General features: G+C 50.8%; 1 protein-coding gene and 1 long non-coding RNA gene across 2 annotated transcripts in view; both read right to left on the bottom strand.

The window, feature by feature from the left end:
• Positions 1 to 22,480, bottom strand: part of gabrg3 (gamma-aminobutyric acid type A receptor subunit gamma3) — a 1,021,256-nt gene that overhangs the window by 163,902 nt on the left and 834,874 nt on the right. The window lies entirely within an intron of this gene.
• Positions 1,859 to 22,313, bottom strand: LOC140392041 (uncharacterized). The gene is made up of 3 exons (XR_011935232.1): positions 22,181 to 22,313; positions 3,403 to 3,504; positions 1,859 to 2,450 (listed from the first exon to the last, which is right to left on the bottom strand). It is a non-coding gene; the product is annotated as an uncharacterized lncRNA (long non-coding RNA).

Below are 22,480 nucleotides of genomic sequence, written 5' to 3'. Positions count from 1 at the left end.
ACCCGGAGGAAACCCACGCAGACACGGGGAGAACGTAAAGACGCCGCACAGACAGTGACCCAAGGCCGGAATCAAACCCGGGTGCCTGGTGCTGTGAGACAGCAGTGCTAACCACTGTGTCATCGTGCCGCCCCTAAGCTGAGTTTACATCCCCACATTCTCACCACCACCAAAACCATCTACTCCCACCTCAATAATAACGCCCAGCTCAGCCCTTGTTTCAACTCTTCTTCTTTCTATTCATGTCGTCGTAGATTTGATTATTCCAATGCTGTTCTGGCCAGTGACCCCCCTCCCACTCTCATCTAAAGCTCTGGTGCCTGCAGCTTAATTCAGATCAAGCCTCGTTGACCCACCATGACTGTGTTCACGGGCCTACACTGGTTCCCTGGAATTTTCCAGTGCTCCCCCCCCCCCGCCCCCTCACTTCCATCATGGGTTTTCCCATGGTGGAGGTGGTGAGCTATTGCGCACCACTCAACATCAATTTGTGCAGCTCGTCAGCCTCGTTGCCGGGAAAGCCGTCGTGGGATTGACTTCGGCAGGACTGAAAACCCCACCGGCGGGAAGGCCTGGAAAATTCCAATCCTTGTTTTAAATCCTTCTCGGGCCTCACAGCTTCTAGCTTTAACTTCCTCCTGCCCTTACAACCTGCCAATTCTGGCCTCTTGAACATCCCTGATTTTCATCGTACCACCATTGGTGATTGCGTATTCAGCTGCCAAGATCCTAAACTCTGGAATTTTCTCTCTAAACCTCGTTGCCTCACTCAAGTCCTTTGAAAAACGTCTTAAAACCTACCAGTCTGGTTTCCTGTCCTAATATCTACCTGGATGACTGATTGTCAAAATCTGTTTGTTAACTCTTCTGTGAAGTGCCTTGATATGTTTTAAGGTGCTACACAAATGCAAACTGCCTGGTTGTATAAAGTCATGATTAAGGGAGTGCGAGCTTGGTTTTTTGGCTTCCACTATCATGAAATATTTAGCCTCTTTGGAGATACAGTACACTGCTGGGAATATCATACACCTCTTTGTTTTTTGTTACACAAATTATATGGCTTAGACGAAAGAAAGAAAGCTGGTTTGGACCGCAAGTATTTCCCCATGCACAATCCTTCATACGCAAACAAGAAAAGTGTGACTTAGCTGAATAGAATGGAGCCAAGAGCTTCAGCATTCTAAGATAATAAATAGGTTATGACATACAATGGGATGATAATAAGCAGTTTCCCCAGCAGTTCATTCTGCACATAAATGTCTGTCAGGCTTAGTTCCCCAGTCTCCCACTGATGCCTGAGCTGTGTGTTATTTACAGCCTTTCTCCATTCTGTATTACGCCACAACTTTAGATTCTAAAGCTTGATATAGGGGCCTGTGACATTTTGAACCTACTTTTATGCTTATCTTTTGACAATGATCTTTTGACAACAGGTTCGGTTCGATGCCAATTTACATCATACAAATATTCCGATCAGGGTACTGATTTTTATTCTCCAGTCGAGGGATATGGCCATTGCTGGCAATGCAGCCGTTTATTGTCCATTTCTGGTTGCCCTGAGAATGTGGTGGTGGTAGCGCTAGACGGTCCTTGTCGACGCTGTTTGTGCCGGTTCCACAGGACTGAGTGGCTTGCTCGGCCACTTTGAGAGGCCAGATAAGAGTCAGCTGTGTTGATGTGAACCTGAAGTCATGTATAAGCCAGACAGTGGATTAATGGGCTGATTTCCTGATGGGCCCCTGAGAGCAGGTTGGGGTGTTACAACAGTCCATGGGTTTTATACTCACTTTTTTTTAATGCCATTTGCTTTCTATATTCAGGCTCCACAAAATAAATACAAATTCTCAAGCTGCCATGGTGAGATTTGAATGCAATTTAATGACGATCCAGTTCAACAAGGAGCTAATGGAATCTTTCGGATTTTAACCAAATGGATTGGATTTGTTTATTGTTACGTGTACCGAGGTACAGTGAAAAGTATTTTTCTGCGACCAGCTCAACAGATCATTAAGTACATGGGAAGAAAAGGGAAGAAAAGAAAATACATAATAGGGCAACACAACATATACAATGTAACTACACAAGCACTGCCATCGGATGAAGCATACAGGGTGTAGTGTTAACGAGGTCAGTCCACAAGAGGGTCATTTAGGAGTCTGGTGGCAGTGGGGAAGAAGCTGTTTTTGAGTCTGTTCGTGCGTGTTCTCAGGCTTCTGTATCTCCTGCCCGATGGAAGAAGTTGGAAGAGCGGGTAAGCCGGGTGGGAGGGGTCTTTGATTATGCTGCCCGCTTTTCCCAGGGAGGTGTAGTTGGAGTCAATGGATGGGAGGCAGGTTTGTGTGATGGACTGGGCTGTGTTCACGACTCTCTGAAGTTTCTTGCGGTCCTGGGCCGAGCAGTTGCCATACCAGGCTGGGATGCAGCCCGATAGGATGCTTTCTATGGTGCATCTGTAAAAGTTGGTAAGAGTTAATGTAGACATGCTGAATTTCCTTAGTTTCCTGAGGAAGTATAGGTGCTGTTGTGCTTTCTTGGTAATGTAACTTTAGGAGTAAAAGCTAAATAGAGGAGCGGAACTCGTTTTGTTAAAATAGCTTGCTCAGCCAAGCTGTATTTAATTCTATTATTTAAAAATTCTGTTTCATTTATGTGTGCGGAGAGGGAATGAGAGCCCCCCCCCCCCCCCCCGCCTCCCCCCCCCTCCTTGGGTTCACCGGTGCAAACAATGGGAAACCCCGCTGGCAGCGGCAAGACCAGAAGATCCCGCCGTTGGCCAAAGGGCGCGGAAAGTTAGCAAACATTATCTGACTTTTATTTTTGCCCGGCTTGCTCGATCTTCTATTTTAAATGATTTTTAAATATATAGGTGAATGCAACAAAAAGGAGCATTTGCCCAGTTACAGACATCCTCTTCCCATCAGGAATATGATGCAGCAAGACAGCCTCTTGTCCATGTGATACTGCTGGCAGTCAAGGACATATCAATCAGGGGTCAGGAGCCGGACATGGGAGATAGTCCCAGATCTCGACCCTATCACTGTATTTCAAGCACGCTCATGTCTAAAATGTCCTCTGTCTATCAGGGAACAATTGCTCGCAGCGGATTGGGAGGGGACCGTCCTTCCTAATTGGCATCTATAGTCAGAAACCACAGCTATTCACTCTCAGCTTTGAACCAAAATGGATTACTCAGTGCTGAAATGAGATGTACCAACATGAAAATATTACACAGTACATTTCAACTCATAACCCATTAAAAATGCATCATGCGCCAGATTAAATCAACAGAATGCCATGTTTAAAATTGCTAACAACTTCAAAGTATTGATATTGAAAAATGTTCTCACAATACTTCGAGGAGAAAAGGAATGAACCACAGCTTTAGACCACAATCAACTCTACCTTCAGACTCCTGGTTTTAACTTCAGTGAATGGAAAATCAAATCAACGGGTTGCTTGCTTCCCATTGTGCGCTCGCAACACACAAACATTTTTCAGAGTTTGCTAAGAAAGATCAGAATGATTGGGTTATTGAAAACAGATTGATGTAAAGTTGTAAGGTTACCTTTTCGCTTCAACAAGATAGCATTTGCAATTACAGCAGAAGTTATAATTGACCTCCAAGAGACCTGGCGAGCTTCACAGAAAATAAAGGGCGGGATTCTCCAGTCCCGCGCCGAAGTGCCCACGCCGACGTGAACGCCGTTGAGGTTCACGACGGCGCGAAACGGCCCCTATCCCGACCGATTCAGGGCCCGCTAATGGACTAGGAGCGGGGCCGCGTCATTTAAACGCTCCAGGCCTTGTCGCTGCATCAAGGCGGCGCCACATACATGACGCGGCCGGCGCCGCATAACTGGCGTCAACCGCGCATGCGCGGGTTGGCCGCCGCCAGCCCGCGCATGCGTGGTTGCCGTCCTCTCCGAGCCCGCCCGGCAAGAAGATGGCAGACGGATCTTGCGGGGCTGCGGAAGAAAGGAGGTCGTCCTTCAGAGAGGACGGCCCGACGATCGGTGGGCACCGATCGCGGGCCACCCCACATTTGAGGTGCCCCCCGGTGCAGGATCCCCCCTCCCCCCCCCCACAGGCCGCCCCCCCCAGCATTCCCACGCTGTTCCCGACGGCAGCGATCAGGTGTGGACGGCGCCAGGAGGAACCCGCCGTTTTGGGCAGGCCGCTCGGCCCATCCGGGCCTGAGAATAGCAGGGGTGCCGGAGAATCGCCATTTTGGGTGTCTCGGGCGATTCTCCGGCCTGCGGCCCCCGGAACTCGACCGGGCCGTTCCCGCCGCTTGGGAGAATCGCGGGAGGGCGTCGGACCGGCGTCCCCTGAAATTTTGGCGGCCCAGGCGATTCTCCCAACCGGCGCGGGAGTGGAGAATTGCGCCCAAAGTACCTTAGATGAGTTGTGACTGCTGCAAGGTCGGGGAATAAAGCAGCCACTTTGCAGAGACATTGCAAGATTCCACAACTGATAATACACTAAATCATTGGGCAATCTGATTTTGCATTACAGGTTGAAGGTAAACGTTTGGCTAGGAGGATGACCCTACCCTTCTTCAGAGGGTGCCATTGGGTCTTTTATGTCCACCTGAACAGACAAATAAGGTTTTAGTTGAGCACTTCAGTCAATAGAACAGCCAGCTGTTCAGGTCTGCACTGAGGTTTCAGACCAGTTTATATGCTCAAGAGTGCTATTTGGGAGAAAGGGTGAAAAGTGGGGGTGGTTCAAATGAGACATGCCTGTTTCAAAGTTTGGGTTTAGCCTACAATTATGAGGTTAATTGATGATTAAGATGATTGAAACATACCGAGCGGTATAAAATCAGACCTGCATGTTTAGCGCTCAAACACAGATTAGGAACAATTTTCATGAGTGGTATATGTGCAGCCTTACTGCAAGTGCTCCCACCAAAGGTATGGATTGTGCTGGTTGGCAGACAATGGCATGTAATGGGGTGGTGAAGGGACCAAGGAGAGGGCTCATCGGTTCTCAGGAGGTGGCAGGTGAGCTCCTGCTGTTGGAGGAGGGAAGTGTGGTGAATGTATTATCGCTACCATTCACCATTGTATTACATTACATTACATTGTATTATGTTGGTGCCCTTGGGGCTCCGCCTATGGCTCCACCCCCTCGGGGGAGGTATATAGATCTGCAGCCTGTAGGCGGCAGTCAGTACAGAGCAGTCGCAGGTAGGCACAGTTCTAGCTGATTAAAACCACTGTTCACTTCAACTCTCCGTCTCGTGTGAATTGATGGTTGCACCAGGAAGTCCGTGCACCAAGCGGGGAGGAGACTACAGAAGCAGCTGAAGTAGCGGATCCTCAGATACTGAAGCAATCCATGTTCATATACAGCAAGACCTGGACAGCATTCAGGCGTGTCCATAAGTGACAAGTAACATTCGCGCCACACCACTGCCAGTCATTGGCTCACTTCCTGACTCTCTGAAGCCTGTCTACCATCTCCAAGGCACAAGTCAGGAATGTGATGGAATAATCTCGATGCATGCAGCTCAAACAACGCTCAAGAAGCTCAACGCCTTCTAAGACATCGCAGCCTGCTTGACTCCATCCACCACCTCAAATATCTACTTCCTCCCCCACTGGCGCACAGTAGCAACAGTGTGTACCATCCTCAAGATGCACTGCAGCAACTCACCAAGGCTTCATCATACAAATATAGATATAATTAGGAGGAATATGGGTAATTAGGTAGAATTCATATATAGTTCGGACATTACATTTTAGTTATTACAAATGTATTAAATTAATGGTCACTCTTTTTAGTAAGAAAGGGTTACAGTTTTCACCCAGCCATCTGTGCACCAACAGGGACATCTTTGAACTTGATTATTTATTACTTGATTATTCAAATAATTTATATAAATTGTAAAAGGTTGAGGGCGCAGCACTGATTCCTGTGGGACACCACTCGTCGGTATGTTGCCTCCCTGTTGCTGGGGTCAACAAAGTCACAGGGCAGCTGCAGGACATTCTTCAAGGGGAGGGCGAACAGCCAGAGGTTGTGGTCCACCTTGGTACCAACGACATAGGCAGAACACTATAGTGGCCGGAAGTGCACTTCAGGGAGCTGCCTTGAGTTAAGCTCCAGGAACCAGAGGCCAGGAGGGTGGCAGGGTTCCCAGGTAACAGCTGTGGTGTTGTGAGGGCAGTAATTGGGGTCTCGGGGTATAGGCTGGGGAGGGAGGGGGGGGGGGGGGGAAGGAGGAAGGTCTGGAACTCACTGCATCTTTAGGGGAGGGCATCTCAGTCAGAAGTGGGTTTCTGTTGGAGGCAATATCACACTCCACCCCTGCCCAACATCCCCCCACCCCCACCCCACCACCTCCTGCCCGAGATCTACCTTTGTTCAAATAATAAGAATTAAGGTTGGGTGACAAAAGACACTTAGGTGTCAATGGTGAATGTGGATGAATGAGTTTGATAGGTGAATGAAAGAAATTATCATGGGTTGGACCAGCACACAAGGGCCAAATGTTTGTGTGGAGGATAAACACCGACAATGACTAAACAGTCTTGGTCTTGTCAATTCTGCAACTTCCAAACCTGTGTCATCATTTGGTTATTTTTGAGCAAGGTGGTTAATTTGGACTTGTGAATCCATTTGCCCCAGGCTGGCTAATCCACTTCAAAGTGGACTCTTACAATCAGAAGGAGGAAGCTATAAACTCATCGGCTTTAGGGTTGGAGTTAAAGCGTAAAGTGCAACACCAGCACTACACAAAACTAATGAGTCAGTCGCTGAGAGCCATCTAGTTCCTACCAGGGAACTAAGACAAGGTCAGTATATCCAGCGGAAAGAAAATATGATTATGTGGAAAATGCAATTTTGCCAGAAGACAATCTAATTTTCAGCAGGAGCCTTGGCCACCAATGCTAGATGGCATATCTCTGATAGAAGAAATGATAATGGAGTGCAGTAGAATCTGAGTAAACAAAGTGTAATAAGAAAAGACCTCAATATAAAAAGGCCTCTCCGTTAGGTATGTGATTCTACTTTGTAGAGATCCTGTTTCTTTCTCTCAACAATGCCGTAAAATGATATCAGTGAAGAGCAATTGTTTATCATGTCACTTGGATAAATGGGCTTTGCCTTCAACGTTAACACGAAATGCTTATCACAGCTTCCAGCAAAATGACCACAAGAGAAACAGAAGTGTCCCAGGAACCAATACAAAGCATAATAATTCATCAATAGGGTTTATGCAGCTATAAAAAAACCTAGGGGGCTGCATTCTCCGTTCCTCCGGGGCAGGATTTGTGGACTTCCAGGATGGAAAAATTGGCTCCGAACTTGGACCTTCAGTTACCGTGGAGGGGCCAGCACCGGGGCCACGTGGAACACAATCCATTCCAATGAAAAACAGTGCGGGATTCGCCAGCTTCGCGATTGACACTCGGGAGGCTAACAAGCTGCAGCCGCATATACACATTACACTCCCCACACACACTGATCCCAGCCAACAAGATGTCACTGGTTGCGCTGGAACGCGCCCAGACAGCTGATGGGTCGGCAGAGGGCACCAAGGGGGGGGGGGGGGGTGGCCTGGGGGGACATTCATACGACCCATGGTCCTAAGTTCACAATAGGCTGTCAGCGGCGTGCGCAGCTGCATGGCTGCCTTTCCGGCTGCGGCAATGGTGTTCCGTGTCCGTCCACCCCAACCCCACAACCTACCTCCTGGCCACTCCCCCGCTTCTCCCCCCGGTCCTGGAAGAAGCCTCTCGGCCAGCGGCGCAACTGTAGGCAAACTATGGCGATGTTGGACACTTTCCGTACCCCCTCTCTCTCCCTCAGCAGCCACAACTGCGGTGTCACCATTTTAAAAGCACAAGTGAACCGCGCCATCGGGAACCCGGGCCATCGGAGGCGGAGAATCGCGGAAGCCCCGGAGAATACCGGGTCAGGCCCGCTAATGATATGCAAATGACGTTCTGGAGCGCATTGACGCCACTGTCGAGGTGTCGGAGAATAGCGATCTGGCAGCAAATTGACGCCCGCCACGATTTTGGTATCGGAACCTATCCTCCGCCCAATCACGTTTCCTGATTTTGGCGTCAGCCAGTGGAGAATCTCGCCCATCATCTTTACATTGAGCATGTATAATTAAAATGTTTCCAATACTGCAAAGTTTGCTGAGCAGGGCTTGCTGAGGAGAATTTTTTATAAAAGTGGCTGAGCGAGAACAGCTGACTAGATGTTTCCAAATATCCTTGGCACCACTCTGACCTTGGGCTGGATTCTCCGCCCTGCGGTGCCGGCAACGCAGGTCCACGATCCGGCAGAGAATCAGACGTCCAGCCGAAATCGAGGCTTGCACCGGGCCGGACTGACCGAGGTGCTCCAGTGGGATCGGGCCAAGTACCAGATTCTCCGGGCCCCCCTGATTCTCCGGTCCTCTGGGCCGGGAATCACGTGGCCTGAGATTATTATGCGTATCACCAAATGTGAACCTCACGTGGACGCCCTCGTGGTGGAACAAGGGGTAACTCTTTGAGCGAGTCGCCCCCAAAGTCCATCTGATGGCCACACTTCCCCTACCACACAAACTGCCCTCCCCTACCAGATCCCCTGCACCCCCAGAGACCCTTTAAATGGCCAGAACCCCTCCCCCAGAGACCCACTACATAGATTAACATAGAATTTACAGTGCAGAAGGAGGCCATTCGGCCCATTGAGACTGCACCGGCTCTTGGAAAGAGCACCCTACCCAAGGTCAACACCTCCACCCGATCCCCATAACCCAGTAACCCCACCCAACACTAAGTGCAATTTTGGACACTAAGGGCAATTTAGCATGGCCAATCCACCTAACCGGCACATCTTTGGACTGTGGGAGGAAGCCGGAGCACCCGGAGGAAACTCACGCACACACGGGGAGAACGTGCAGACTCTGCACAGACAGTGACCCAAGCCGGGAATCGAACCTGGGACCCTGGAGCTGTGAAGCAATTGTGCGAATCACAATGCTACCGTGCTGCCCCCTATATAGGGAGGCCCCAGAGAGAATCCCTAAATAAGGAGATCCCCACAGAGACGCCCACCCCCCCACACAGGAACCCCCTAACTAAAGGGACCCCCACATAGACCCCCTAAATGGTGAGACCCTCCCCACACAGGAACCCCCTAACTAAAGGGACCCCCCCCACATAGACCCCCTACCAAAAGGAACAGCCCCATAGGGACCTCCGAAAGAAAAAGACACCCCAGAGATCCGCTAACTAAAGGGACCCCTCCCCCTGCCCCCACAGATTTCTGCCAGAAAAGAGACGCCTGTCTGGAAGCTAGAGAGCAGTCTAGAAAGGGGCAGTGAAAAGATGACAGTTGTAACACTCACCTGGCAGCACCACATATCCATTCCTGGAAATAGAACAACTGTGATTGGGAATTCGGATTGGAAATTAGCAAACGTGACACCACTGCTAAAAAAAGGAGGTAGGCAGAAAGTGGATAATTATAGGCCAGTTAGCTTAACATCGGTAGTAGGGAAGATGCTGGAATCTATCATCAAGGAAGAAATAGCGAGGCATTTGGATGGAAATTGCCCCATTGGGCAGGCGCAGCATGGGTTCATAAAGGGCAGGTCATGCCTAACTAATTTAGTGGAATTGTTCAGTGTGGTAGACAACGGGGAGCCAATGGATGTGGTATATCTGGATTTCCAGAAAGCTTTGGATAAGGTGCCACACAAAAGGTTGCTGCATGAGATAAAGATGCATGGCGTTAAGGGTAAAGTAGTAACATGGTTAGAGGATTGGTTAATTAATAGAAAGCAAAGAGTGGGGATTAATGGGTGTTTTTGTGGTTGGCAATCAGTAGCTAGTGGTGTCCCTCAGGGGTCAGTGTTGGGCCCAAAATTGTTCATAATTTACATGGATGATTTGGAGTTGGGGACCAAGTGAATTGTGTCCTGGTTTGCAGACTGATGTGTTAAGTAAGTTGGTTCAACGTTGACTGCAACTGGATGCAGTGAAACTAGAAACAGGGGCGAAATTCTCCCCCAACGGCGCGATGTCCGCCGACTGGCGGCAAAAACGGCGCCAATCAGACGGGCATCGCGCCGGCCCAAAGGTGCGGAATGCTCCGCATCTTTGGGGGCCGAGTCCCAACATTGAGGGGCTAGGCCAGCGCCGGAGGGATTTCCGCAACGCCAGCTGGCGGAAATGGCGTTTGTTGCCCCGCCAGCTGGCGGAAATGGCGTTTGGTGCCCCGCCAGCTGGCGCGGAAATGCGGCGCATGCGCGGGAGCATCAGCGGCCGCTGACAGTTTCCCACGCATGCGCAGTGGGGAGAGTCTCTTCCGCCTCCACCATGGTGGAGGCCGTGGCGGAGGCGGAAGGGAAAGAGTGCCCCCACGGCACAGGCCCGCCCGCGGATCGGTGGGCCCCGATCGCGGGCCAGGCCACCGTAGGGGCACCCCCCGGGGTCAGATCGCCCGCGCGCCCCCCCCCCAGGACCCCGGAGCCCGCCCACGCCGCTTGGTCCCGCCGGTAAATACCAGCTTTGATTTACGCCGGCGGGACAGGCAATCTCTGGGCGGGACTTCATCCCATCCGGGCCGGAGAATTGAGCGGGGGGTCCGCCAACCGGCGCGGCCCGATTCCCGCCCCCGCCCAATCTCCGGTACCGGAGACTTCGGCGGGGGCGTGGGCAGGATTCACGGCGGCCAACGGCCATTCTCCGACCCGGCAGGGGGTCGGAGAATGACGTCCCAGGCTTCTGACACAGGAGATGTTCCAACACTGTTTTATTGAACTTCCTGATTGCTGTACATAGTCTGCTGTGAATTGACACTCTCTCAATCTAACTGGTAACCTCCTACTGGCTTAACCAGACTAACCTTCTACCTCATGGTGATAGTGCTCACTGGCTTGTGCACTTTTACTATCTCAGTAGCTGTGTCCTGTAGAGAGAGAGAGAGTCTTAATGCCCTGTTTGCTTTATAGTGGTGGTGTCCTGTCTGATGATTGGTTGTTATGTGACGTGTGTGTTCATTGGTTATCCTGTGTGTCAATCACTGCCTGTCTGCATCTCATTCTATACATGAGTGGATATTATGACATCTCCCCTTTTTGAAGTAAATTTTGGAACGTGGCGATATATACATGCATGATTATATACAAGTGGTGAGTGAATGACCATATGTACATGGGAAGGTGTCTATTATGCAGATACAGAGCAAACTGAACAAAATTTACAAGATTTAAGTCTATAGATTCAGTCTTTGTGGCAGGCGACAATTTCTTGTCGATCGCCTCAGAGGTGGAGGGGGGGATGCCTGCACATGGACAGGCGGGATTGCTGCCATTTCGATGGCCTCATGGAGAGGTGGGATCACTGCCAGATCGGTGGCCTCGTGGTGCGAGATGGCCGGAGGAGGCATGATGACATGCGGAGAAGTGCGGCCAGGCGGTGGGCAGGGAACTTTTCGTAGCGCCCTCCTGTTGCGCCGCAGAATGGAGCCATCAGCCATTTGGACAACGAAGGACCTGGGGGCAGCCTGCCTGACGACAATAGCTGCGGCTAACCAACCTCCCTCAGGCAACTGGATGCGAACAACATCGCCTGGAGCCAGCGCAGGTAGATCCTTGGCATGAGCATCATATGTGATCTTCTGCTGGTCTCTGGATCGCTGCACTTTCTGCAGCACTCTGAGGTGGTCAAGGTCTGGAACATGGATGGCTAGAACAGTCGTCCTCAGGTTACGGTTCATGAGCAGCTGCGCCGGAGACAAACCAGTCGACAGAGAGGTTGCCCTGTATGCCAACAGCGTCAGGTTGAAGTCCGAGGCTGAGTCTGCAGCCTTGCACAGCAACCGCTTGACAATATGGACCCCTTTTTCGGCCTTCCCGTTTGATTGCGGTTGATGGGGACTGGATGTGATGTGACTGAAGTGGTAGGATCGTGCAAAGTCGGACCACCCTTGGCTGTAGAAACATGGGCCGTTGTCACTCATTACTGTGAGTGGTATGCCGTGCGTGGCAAACGTCTCTTTGCAGGCTTTAATCACTGACTTGGACGTGAGGTCCGACAGTTTCACCACTTCCACGTAGCTGGAGAAGTAGTCGACCAAGAGCACGTATTCACGCCCATTTGCGTGAAAGAGGTCTATCCCCACCTTGGACCATGGAGAAGTCACGATCTCGTGCCTTTGCAGTGTTTCCTTGGGCTGAGCTGGTTGAAACTTCTGGCATGTTGTGCAGTTGAGGACCATGTTGTCAACGTCCCAGCAGACTGCCTGCCGATCTCTGTGTCAACATTTTTCGACCCAAGGTGACCCTCATGGATCTGTCCGAGCACCATGGCTTGCATGCTTTGGGGAATGACGATTCTATCTAGTTTAAGAAGGATCCTCACGACAACCGTTAACTCGTCCTTAGCGTTGAAGAACTGTGGGCACTGCCCCTTTTGCCAGCCATGGACAAGGGGGCGGGAAACGGGCCGCGCCGGTTGGCGGGCCCCCGCTGCTGGATTCTCCGGCCCGCATGGGCCGAAGTCCCGTCAATAAATTGCCTGTCCCACCGGCGTGGATTAAACCACCTTTTGAACGGCGAGACAAGGCGGCGTGGGCAGGCACCGGGGTCCTGGGGGGGGCGTGGGGCGATCTGGCCCCGGGGGGTGCCCCCACGGTGGCCTGGCCCGCGATCGGGGCCCACCGATCCGCGGGCGGGCCTGTGCCGTGGGGGCACTCTTTCCCTTCCGCCTCCGCCACGGTCTCCACCATGGCGAGGTGGAAGAGACTCCCTCCACTGCGCATGCGCGGGAAACTGTCAGCAGCCGCTGACGCACCCGCGCATGCGCCGCCCGGGGATGTCATTTCCGCGCCAGCTGGCGGGGCAACAAAGGCCGTTTCCGCCAGCTGGCGGGGCAGAAATTCCTCCGGCGTCGGCCTAGCCCCTCAATGTTGGGGCTCGGCCCCCAAAGATGCGGAGCATTCCGCACCTTTGGGGCGGTGCAATGCCCGTCTGATTGGCGCCGTTTTGGGCGCCAGTCGGCGGACATCGCGCCGTTTCGGGAGAATTTCGCCCCTGGTCTTTGGGATCAATGCAAATGCGGAGTTCGCCAGAGGGTTTCTTGACGCAGACCATGGAGCTGACCCAGTCTGTGTATTCTGTGACCTTTGAGTTGATGCCCTTGTCTTGGAGCTCTCGTAGCTGCGTTTTCAGATGATCCTTGAGAGGAGCCGGCACCCGGCGTGGTGCATGGATGACTGGGGTGGCATTCGGCTTGAGCAATATCTTGTAGCAATATGGGAGCGTGCCCATCCCATCAAACACATTGTGGTATTGTGTGAGAATGTTGTCTATCTCAGCCTGGAGATTCGCATTGGGCGAGGCAGTCGGCAGTGTCGAGGACATGGCATGAGCTCGCTGTACCAGATTAAGGAGTTTGCATGCACGAGCACCGAGCAGGGATGCCTTGTCAGGCCGGACGATCTTGAATCTCAATGTCGCCTTGATTGCCTTGTGAGAGACACCTAGCTGACACGATCCACTGGCAGCTATAGCATTACCATTGTAGTCAAGGAGCTGGCAGGCTGGTGTAAGAATGCTAGGTTGGTCTCGGATGCTGTCGCGGCCCGACTGTGATATGAGGTTTGCAGACGCGCCAGTGTCCAATTTAAATCGGATGCAAGACTGGTTGACCGTGATGACAGCACACCACTCGTCGTCAGGATCCACACTGAGGATCAAAAGATGGTTGGCAGGCACGGTAGAGACTAACTTGCGTGTGGTGATGATGCTCACCCTATATGGAGACTCGAGGCAGTCAGCATCGGGGCCCGTTGGGCTGTCGGGATCAGAATCCTGCATGCCTTGTTGTACGCAGTGGACACATCTGCGCTGCAGCTGGGATCGCTGGCTGTTTTTTGGTGGAGCGGACCTGCAGAAAGCCGCATAGTGGTCAGGCTTTCCACACTGTAGACATCGCCTGCCTTTGGCTGGACATTGCCGCTTTAAATGGGCGGAGCCACAATTCGGACACGCCATGACGCTGACGTCAGCACGTTCTGTGCGCTGTCGCGCTTGCGCAGTGCAGTCGGCCGACGTTCGCGCATGCGCCTCAGGGTCTTTGGCCTCATCATCCACCTGGTTGTGGCACGCATGTGTGGGGATCCGAGAAAAGCGCGCAAAGTGGCCACTCTTCTCGATGCTCAGGCCTTGCATTTTCGCTATGGCCTGCACCCTTTCTGCCTCATGGGAGGCCAGTTTTGCAGTTTCTGCCGCCCTGATGCGGGAGTAGCGATTTCTGGCATGCTCATGGACAACGCACGTTTCGATGGCAACGGAGAGGGTCAACTGTTTGATTTTGAGGAGCTGCTCCCGCAGGGAGTCGGACTAGACCCCAAAAACGATCTGATCCCGGATCATGGAATCAGTCGTCGAGTCATAATTACATGACTGCGCTAGGATGCGGAGATGAGTCAAGAAGGACTGAAAAGATTCATCCTTACCCTGAAGCCTCTGTTGGAAGATGTACCGTTCAAAGCTCTCATTTACCTAAATATCGCAGCGGCTGTCAAATTTCAGCAGAACTGTCTTGAACTTTGTCTTGTCTTCGCCATCGGCAAACGTAAGCGAGTTAATGATGTGGATGGCGTGATCCCCCGCAGTCGACAGGAACAGCGCGATCTTTCTGGCATCCGATGCTGCCTCGAGGTCGGAGGCCTCGATGTACAGGAGGAACTTTTGTTTGAAGACTTTCCAGTTGGTGCCGAGGTTGCCGGAGATCCGGAGTTGCGAAGGAGGCTGGATCCTTTCCATGCCGCTGGATGGCTGCTTGCTGGTTGTTGCAAATGCACTCAAGGTAGGTTCGTTTGGATTAATAGCACTCTGGTACCATGATGTATTAAGTAAGTTGGTTCAACGTTGACTGCAAGTGGATGTAGTGAAACTAGAAACAGGCTTCTGCCACAGGAGATGGTCCAATACTGTTTTATTGAACTTCCTGATTGCTGTACATAATCTGCTGTGAGTTGACACTCTATCAGTCTAACTAATAACCTCCTACTGGCTTGACCAGACTAACTCTCTACCTCATGGTGATAGTGCTCACTGGCTTGTGCACTCTTACTATCTCAGTAGCTGTGTCCTGTAGAGAGAGGGAGAGTCTTAATGCCCTGTTTGCTTTATAGTGGTGGTGTCCTATCTGGTGATTGGTTGTTATGTGTTGTGTGTGTTCATTGGTTATCCTGTGTGTCAATCACTGCCTGTCTGCATCTCATTATATACATGAGTGGATATTATGACACAGGCAACACTAAGTTGAGTGGTAAAGCAAAAAGTACAGAGGATACTGGAAGTCTGCAGAAGGATTTGGACAGGCTAAGTGAATGGGCTAGGGTCTGGCAGATGGAATACAATGTTGACAAATGTGAGGTTATCAATTTTGGTAGGATAACAGCAAAAGGGATTATTATTTAAATGCTAAAATATTAAAGTATGCTGCTGTGCAGAGAGACCTGGGGACCTAGTGCATGAGTAGCAAAAAGTTGGTTTACAGGTGCAACAGATGATTAAGAAGGCAAATGGAATTTTCTCTCTCATTGCTAGAGGGATGGAGTTTAAGACTAGGGAGGTTATGCTGCAACTGTATAAGATGTTAGTGAGGCCACACTTCGAGTATTGTGTTCAGTTTTGGTCTCCTTACCATGAAAGGAGGTACTGGCGCTGGAGGGTGTGCAGAGCAGATTCACTAATCCCAGAGTTGAGGGAGCTGGTTTACGAGGAGAGGTTGAATAGACTGGGACTGTATTCGGAATTGAGAAGGATGCGGGGGGGGGGGACTTATAGAAACATATAAAATTATGAAGGACATAGATACGATAGATGCGGGCAGGTTGTTTCCACTGGCGGGTGAAAGCAGAACGTGGGGGCATAGCCTCAAAATAAGGGGAAGTAGATTTAGGACTGATCTTAGGAGGAACTTGTTTATCCAAAGGGTCGTGAATCTATGGAATTCCCTGCCCAGTGAAGCAGTAGAGGCTCCTTCACTGAATGTTTTCACGATAAAGATAGATCGTTTTTTGAAGAATAAAGGAATAAAGGGTTGTGGTGTTCAGGCTGGAAAGTGGAGCTGAGTCCACAAAAGATCAGCCATGATCTCATTGAATGGCGGAGCAGGCTCGAAGAGCCTCCTGCTCCTAATTCTTATGTTCTTATGTGACCTATGTTTAACCCCCGCAGATCCTTTAGCTGCAAGCCATTCATTCATTTCTGGTAGTGGGCTGTGATTGACAGCTTCTACAAAACAGCTATGAGCCTTGCTTCATTTGTCTTCTTCATGGATGAGTAACTCTAAATGCTGTAACCACAATGTTTATAAACATCAACACCATCAAAGAGAGTTAAGTGCATTCCAATCACTTCCCTTCACGGTTGGGTGATTTTGGGGTGCTGAGTTGGAAATTGACAGCACTTAACTGTCTTTGATGCGGTCGATGTTGGCAAACATTGTGGGAAGAGGAGGCACCCAGAACATCCAAGGTGGGGGGCTGCTTCGCGATGCAGTGCAGCGCAGTGGGGAGGTGGCCGGCCATGGGACTTCGCTGTTGGGCCTCCCGCTCAAAATGGCAGCCCAATAGTGGTATTCCCTCAGGAACTCGTCATGCATAAATTAAAAATCCATAGACCACAATCAGGAAGAATAAACAACAACGCCCCCTCCACGATAGTCCTCAATACCCGGGCCCCTAAACACACATGACTGCATGGCAAAATTTGGTTCCAACTCCATCTACAAGTTTGCTGACGACACGACCATAGTGGGCCAGATCTCGAACAGCGATGAGTCAGAATACAGTAGGGAGATAGAGAACTTAGTGGAGTGGTGTAACAACAACAATCTATCTCTCAATGCCAGCAAAACTAAAGAGCTGGTCATTGACTTCAGGAAGCAAAGTACTGTACACACCCCTGTCAGCATCAACGGGGCCGAGGTGGAGATGGTTAGCTGTTTCAAATTCCTAGGTGTTCACATCACCAAAAATCTGTCCTGGTCCAGCCACGTCGAAGCTACCACCAAGAAAGCACATCAGCGCCTATACTTCCGCAGGAAACTAAGGAAATTCAACATGTCTACACTGACTCGAACCAACTTTTACAGATACACCATAGAAAGCATCCTATCTGGCTGCATCACAGCCTGGTATGGCAACTGCTCGGCCCAAGACCGCAAGAAACGTCAAAGAGTCGTGAACACTGCCCAGTCCATCACACAAACCTGCCTCCCATCCATTGACTCTATCTACACCTCCCACTGCCTGGGGAAAGTGGGCAGCATAATCAAAGACCCCTCCCAACCGGGTTACTCACTCTTCCAACTTCTTCCATCGGGCAGGAGATACAGAAGTCTGAGAACACGCACGAAGAGACTCGAAAACAGCTTCTTCCCCACTGTCACCAGACTCCGAAGTGATCCTCTTATGGACTGACCTGATTAATACTACATGTGTGTATGGTTCACCCGATGCCGGTGTCTATGTATTTACATTGTGTATCTTGTGTTGCCCTATTATGTATTGTCTTTTCTTTTCATGTACAAAATGACCTGTTGAGCTGCTCGCAGAAAAATACTTTTCACTTTACCTCGGTACACGTGACAATAAACAAATCCAATCCAATCCAAATCCAATTTGCATGGCAAGGAATACTGAATTGCTTTGTAGCAATTCCCCTCCGGCGTGAGAACATAGGGCGGATTCTCCATTGCCCTACGCCGATATCATAATCGCCGATCGGGCAGAGATTCCCTTCTGTCGTCCAAATTGGGGGGCGGTGTCGGTTTGACGCTGGTTTTCGAGTCTCCGCCCCCTCTGAAATGGCGTCATCATGTCGCACGCGCATGCCATGGCAACGGCGTTGGCATGTCACCGGCAGGCCCTCCTGTGATGCTCCGCCCCTGATGGGCTGAATTCCTGACCACGCGTTTGACGTGTGGTCTGACCAGCTGGAACTCGGTGTGGCGGCTGCGGACTGTGTCCAACCCCACCACACTCAGCTGGGATGCGTGCCGCTGGCCGGCGTGGTTTCCGCGAGGGCTGGGGGGACTGGTGGGGGTGGCCAGGGGGTGGCCTGTGGGGTCGCATTTAGCGGGTCGGGTCTGCGCACGGCCAGTGCCATGTTGGTCGGCACGACTGCTGCAGGTCATCGCATACGTGGCCAGAGACCCGGCAATTCTCCGTCCATTTTCGGTGCGGGAGCTGGGAGTGTAACCCAGAGACGCTGCTAGCCCCTCACCAGTCCCGGAATCGGTGAGGGTTCCGCACCAATTCTGGCGTCGTAAAATGCCCGTGAATTCTCTATTTCAGCCGGCACTTAGCCACTGAAACAGAGAATCAAGCCCACGGTCTCCCAAACGGAGAATCCTGGTCCTAGTCTCAGTCCTTTGATGGGGTGTTGCCTGCAAAGTGGCTTTGCCTCTAGCTTCTTCACCATTGGCACCCAGGCTCGAAAACCATGTCACACTTGTTGGGAGGCATACCTCCCTTCTCCATTTCCCCCTTGGCCGCATCTGTCACAAATCAGAGGGTCATTCAGCACAGCATTATTTAAAACAGTTGTCAGTTGCAACTGCAGAACAATACCTGTCGACTGACTGTTTGTAATTAGTAAGGATTAGCGATGTGGAAGACAGCAAAAGCTGAAAATTGGTGAAGTGTGAAAGGACTCCTGTCTCTCATGATATTAACAGCAATGTAAAATTCAGTCTCACCTGACCGAGGAGATGAAAGTTTATCGGCTCAAAGGTACTTGATTGAAGTATCCCTTCGATCAGCTGATGTGATCTTGATGGAATGTTGGAACTCTCATTTCCAATTAAATCTGATAGACTCAAGCTATTTTGTACCACTCAGATTGGGCAAGATCAAGTGCAAGACAAGCATTAAGTAAGAAACCGATGCAGGAACTGCACTTGATCAACAGCTGCGAAGTAAAGGCAACCTTTCACTCAATCCTACCCTAACCAAACAATAGGAAAATTACACATTGTAGAAAGTTAAATAAATGAAGGTAGACACGTTGAGAAATCACTTGCGAAATGGTCATTGAGTTTGTGCAGAAAACATTGGAGGGTCAATGTTCAGATGTCTCCTAAAGGTGATTAGTAATCACTTTATGGGTGTATACTGTGACTCGACTATTCACAGCCAGAATGGAGATGGATGAGTAATTTGTCCATCTGTCAGGCCTCCAAGCCACACTGCTATCAGTGATAAGATTACAGGCATAATTTGTTTTTGTGGTGTTATGTACTCTGGGATAACACAGGCTGCAACTGGATGCAGCTTTAACCAAAAGATACTCCAGAGATACCACCCCTGAGTGTCCTGCCTGCTTATTGGTCATGTCCTGTTCTCTGTGTTCATTAGCTGCCTGTCTGTATATCATTATCTGCATGTCTGCATATCATGACAGTTTTATGCAACTACCCTCCTGGAGTAATCATTTGGAGAAGTTACTGCAGTTTTGTTGCAAGTTCTTGTTTGCTGCAGTTTGGAAAGACTCTTTTTAAAATAGAGCTGATAAAAAGACTGTCTGCTTTACAGCTTACAGTCGATCCCATCCACCTCCAACTCAGCGGCTGGCCCGGGAAACTCTTTCTCTTGAAAACAGGTCTGCTAGAGCTTCCATTTATTTACATAAGAGATAAGGAGTGTGATCTATCGGTTACGCTGCGACTGACTCGGGACGCAATGAGGTTGGTAAATCTTGCGTGAGGCCCTCAAGAGATTTACTAGCCTCGTCACGCCTTGCGCGATCTAACGAGGTCTCATAAGGTGTCACGATCTAGACCCCATCCATTGAGGCCATGACCCAGATTTGCTTAGTCAAGCAGTTTGTTCACTTGAATATGTTGGCATCGGATCTATCTAGCGCTCAGGACCTAACGGCCTCACCTCGAAGAGTGTGCCGTTTCACACTTGGTTCCACAAACATGGACCAGGCGTATCTGCACTTTGGGGGGAGAGGGAGTCTCCCACGCGGTCAGGAGCTCCTGGGTGGTTGGTCTCTAGGCAGTGTGATACCCTGGCATTCCCGATGCCACCCAGGCACATTAGCACTACTATCCGGGCACCCTGGCAGTGCCACTCAGGTGACACCATGGCAGTGCCAGGGTGCCCAGGTGGCACTGGTAGGCTGGTAGCCTGGCAGGGGCAAGGTGCCCATGTGGTATCATGCCTGTGCCGGGGATCAGGCTGGGGGTGCCCAGCCATTATGAGGTGGTATGCGGGGAGCTTCATTATCCCCTTATTGGTGAGTTGGGGGGGAGTCCGGAGCCTCGGGGGGGGGGGGGGGGTCTATAGATCATTTAAAAATGGCACCCCAATCTCTTCCTGCATTGGCAAGCTGAGCTCGTTGGTGCAGGAAATGGGACTAAGAGCTGCCTCGGTGGGGCATTCCTCGCCAAGGCCAGGAAATGAAGCAGAGTCCTGTTGAATAGCCGGGCAGCCGGGAAAAACCCGAATAGACACACTCGACACAGGTCTCTGTTTTATTTCTGTTAAATCGCGCTCAAGAGCTTGAATTCAATCAGCAACTTACTGACACATCTGCAAATGATTCACAACCAATGAATTAATTATCCAGTACAGTCACTGTTGTCAATGCAAATCGAATTCAAGCTGGGTATGAAACCAGCGGCCAATGTAATTTTGCCCATTTTCTGTTGTCTGTCAAAGTTGGAAGTTCAGCTCCTTAAGTATTAAAAAGCCAGAGCCACTGAAGGGTTGAAATTCCACTCTTGATGCATTGTTGGAGCGAGCATATTTTGCAGAGAAATGTTTGCACAGAGGGAACTCCCCAGGGTTTTCCGCTTGTTGCCCTATTTAAACACAGCAGGCGTGCTGGGCAGCAGGACACTCTACTCCCGTCGCTTGTCAATGGGATTTCCCATTGAAGCCACCTCGCGCCACTGGGAAATCTGTGGGCGGGGGGGGGGGGGGGGGGGGGGGGCAGGGAATACCAACTGTTGAAGAATTCCAGCCGACATATTAATGGAAAAATGAGGGTGGCATCATGCAGCTGTGGCCTCAGGAAGGCAGACAGCATTATCAGAGACCCCTCCCACCCAGACATTGCCTTCCTCCAGACCCTTGCATTAGGCAGAAGGTACAGAAGTCTGAAGACTCGCACATCCAGACATGGGAACAGCTTCTTCCCCACAGCTACAAGACTCCTCAACGACTCCCCCACGGACTGATCTGTTCCCTGTAAGAACACTATTCACGACATCCTATGCTGCTCTTGCTCATGTATTTGCTTTGCTTGGCCCCTTGTTCCGCACTGTAACCAATCGCTATTTTGGCGATGTACCATTTGTCAATGTTCTCTGTTGATTATTCTTGTGTCTACTATGTACGCACTGTGTACATTCCTCGGCCGCAGAAAAATACGTTTCACTGTACTTCGGTACATGTGACAATAAATAAATCAAATCAAATCAAAACTACCCTCCGGGGGAAAACCGTTGGCAAATACAAATCTCGCTTCAAGTATAAAGCGTGCCACCAGGGTTATGGTTATGGGAGTAGAGTGGGAGTGGGAACCCTACCTCCTCCCTCCCCCACACCCCGCCCCCCCCGCCCCTCCCCCCCCCCCCCCCCCGCCCCGTCACCCCCCATTCTTACTTCGCTCTACCTCAGTGAAGAGCCTGCTGGAGCAAAATCAACTAGCCATATCTAAGAGTTACTTAAGACAGGCACCCTGGCAGTGCCACCTGAACACCCTGGCAGTGCCACCTGGACACCCTGGCAGTGCCACCTGGACACCCTGGCAGTGTCACCTGGGTGCCACCCTTGCAGTGCCAGGATGCCCAGGTGGCACTGCTGGCTGGCAGGTACACGGCCAGGGCACCAAGCTCGCAGTGTCAAGGCGCCCAGGTGGCATCATGCCAGGGATGGGTTTTCGGGGTGCCCTGCCCTTATGAGGTATGTAAACTTCATGTAAACTTCCTCCCTCTGGTCCAGGTGCCATTTGATCTGCTGTGAGCTTTTTGGTTCGCGAGGTGGAAATGCTCTTGGGCGCTGCTGAAACTCTTCCGTCGTGAGCGCGTCGGAAGATGTGGCTGGGAAACCCCCACGTTACAAAGCACCATTTCAATTCCGGTGAAGTTATTGCCGCGGCGAGCGCGGAGAGCAGTTGTTTCTCTCTGACCTGTGCAGGGAACTCCATACTGCGTGCAAGAAACCTCATTAGAGCAAACAGCTGGTGTCAGTGGGTTGATGGCATTCCGGAGACAGCCGGGAAATCTGCTGGTGTGCCTGCCACTGCCAGACCAATTAACTGAAGAGGCTACAGCAAAAAAAACCTGCCTAATCTATTCCCCAATTGGTCTGAGATGAAAATAACTTGAGCTTCTAGTCTCATCTTTCAATCATTGAACCATTCCTCCAGTTAGCTGTAATAGCTTAATATTTAATGAATATTGCATTCGATGTTTCAAGGCGCCCTTTC

Source organism: Scyliorhinus torazame, chromosome 15, assembly GCF_047496885.1.
Source record: "Scyliorhinus torazame isolate Kashiwa2021f chromosome 15, sScyTor2.1, whole genome shotgun sequence".
Taxonomy (NCBI): Eukaryota; Metazoa; Chordata; class Chondrichthyes; order Carcharhiniformes; family Scyliorhinidae; genus Scyliorhinus; species Scyliorhinus torazame.
This window is presented reverse-complemented; position numbering and strand designations above follow the sequence as displayed.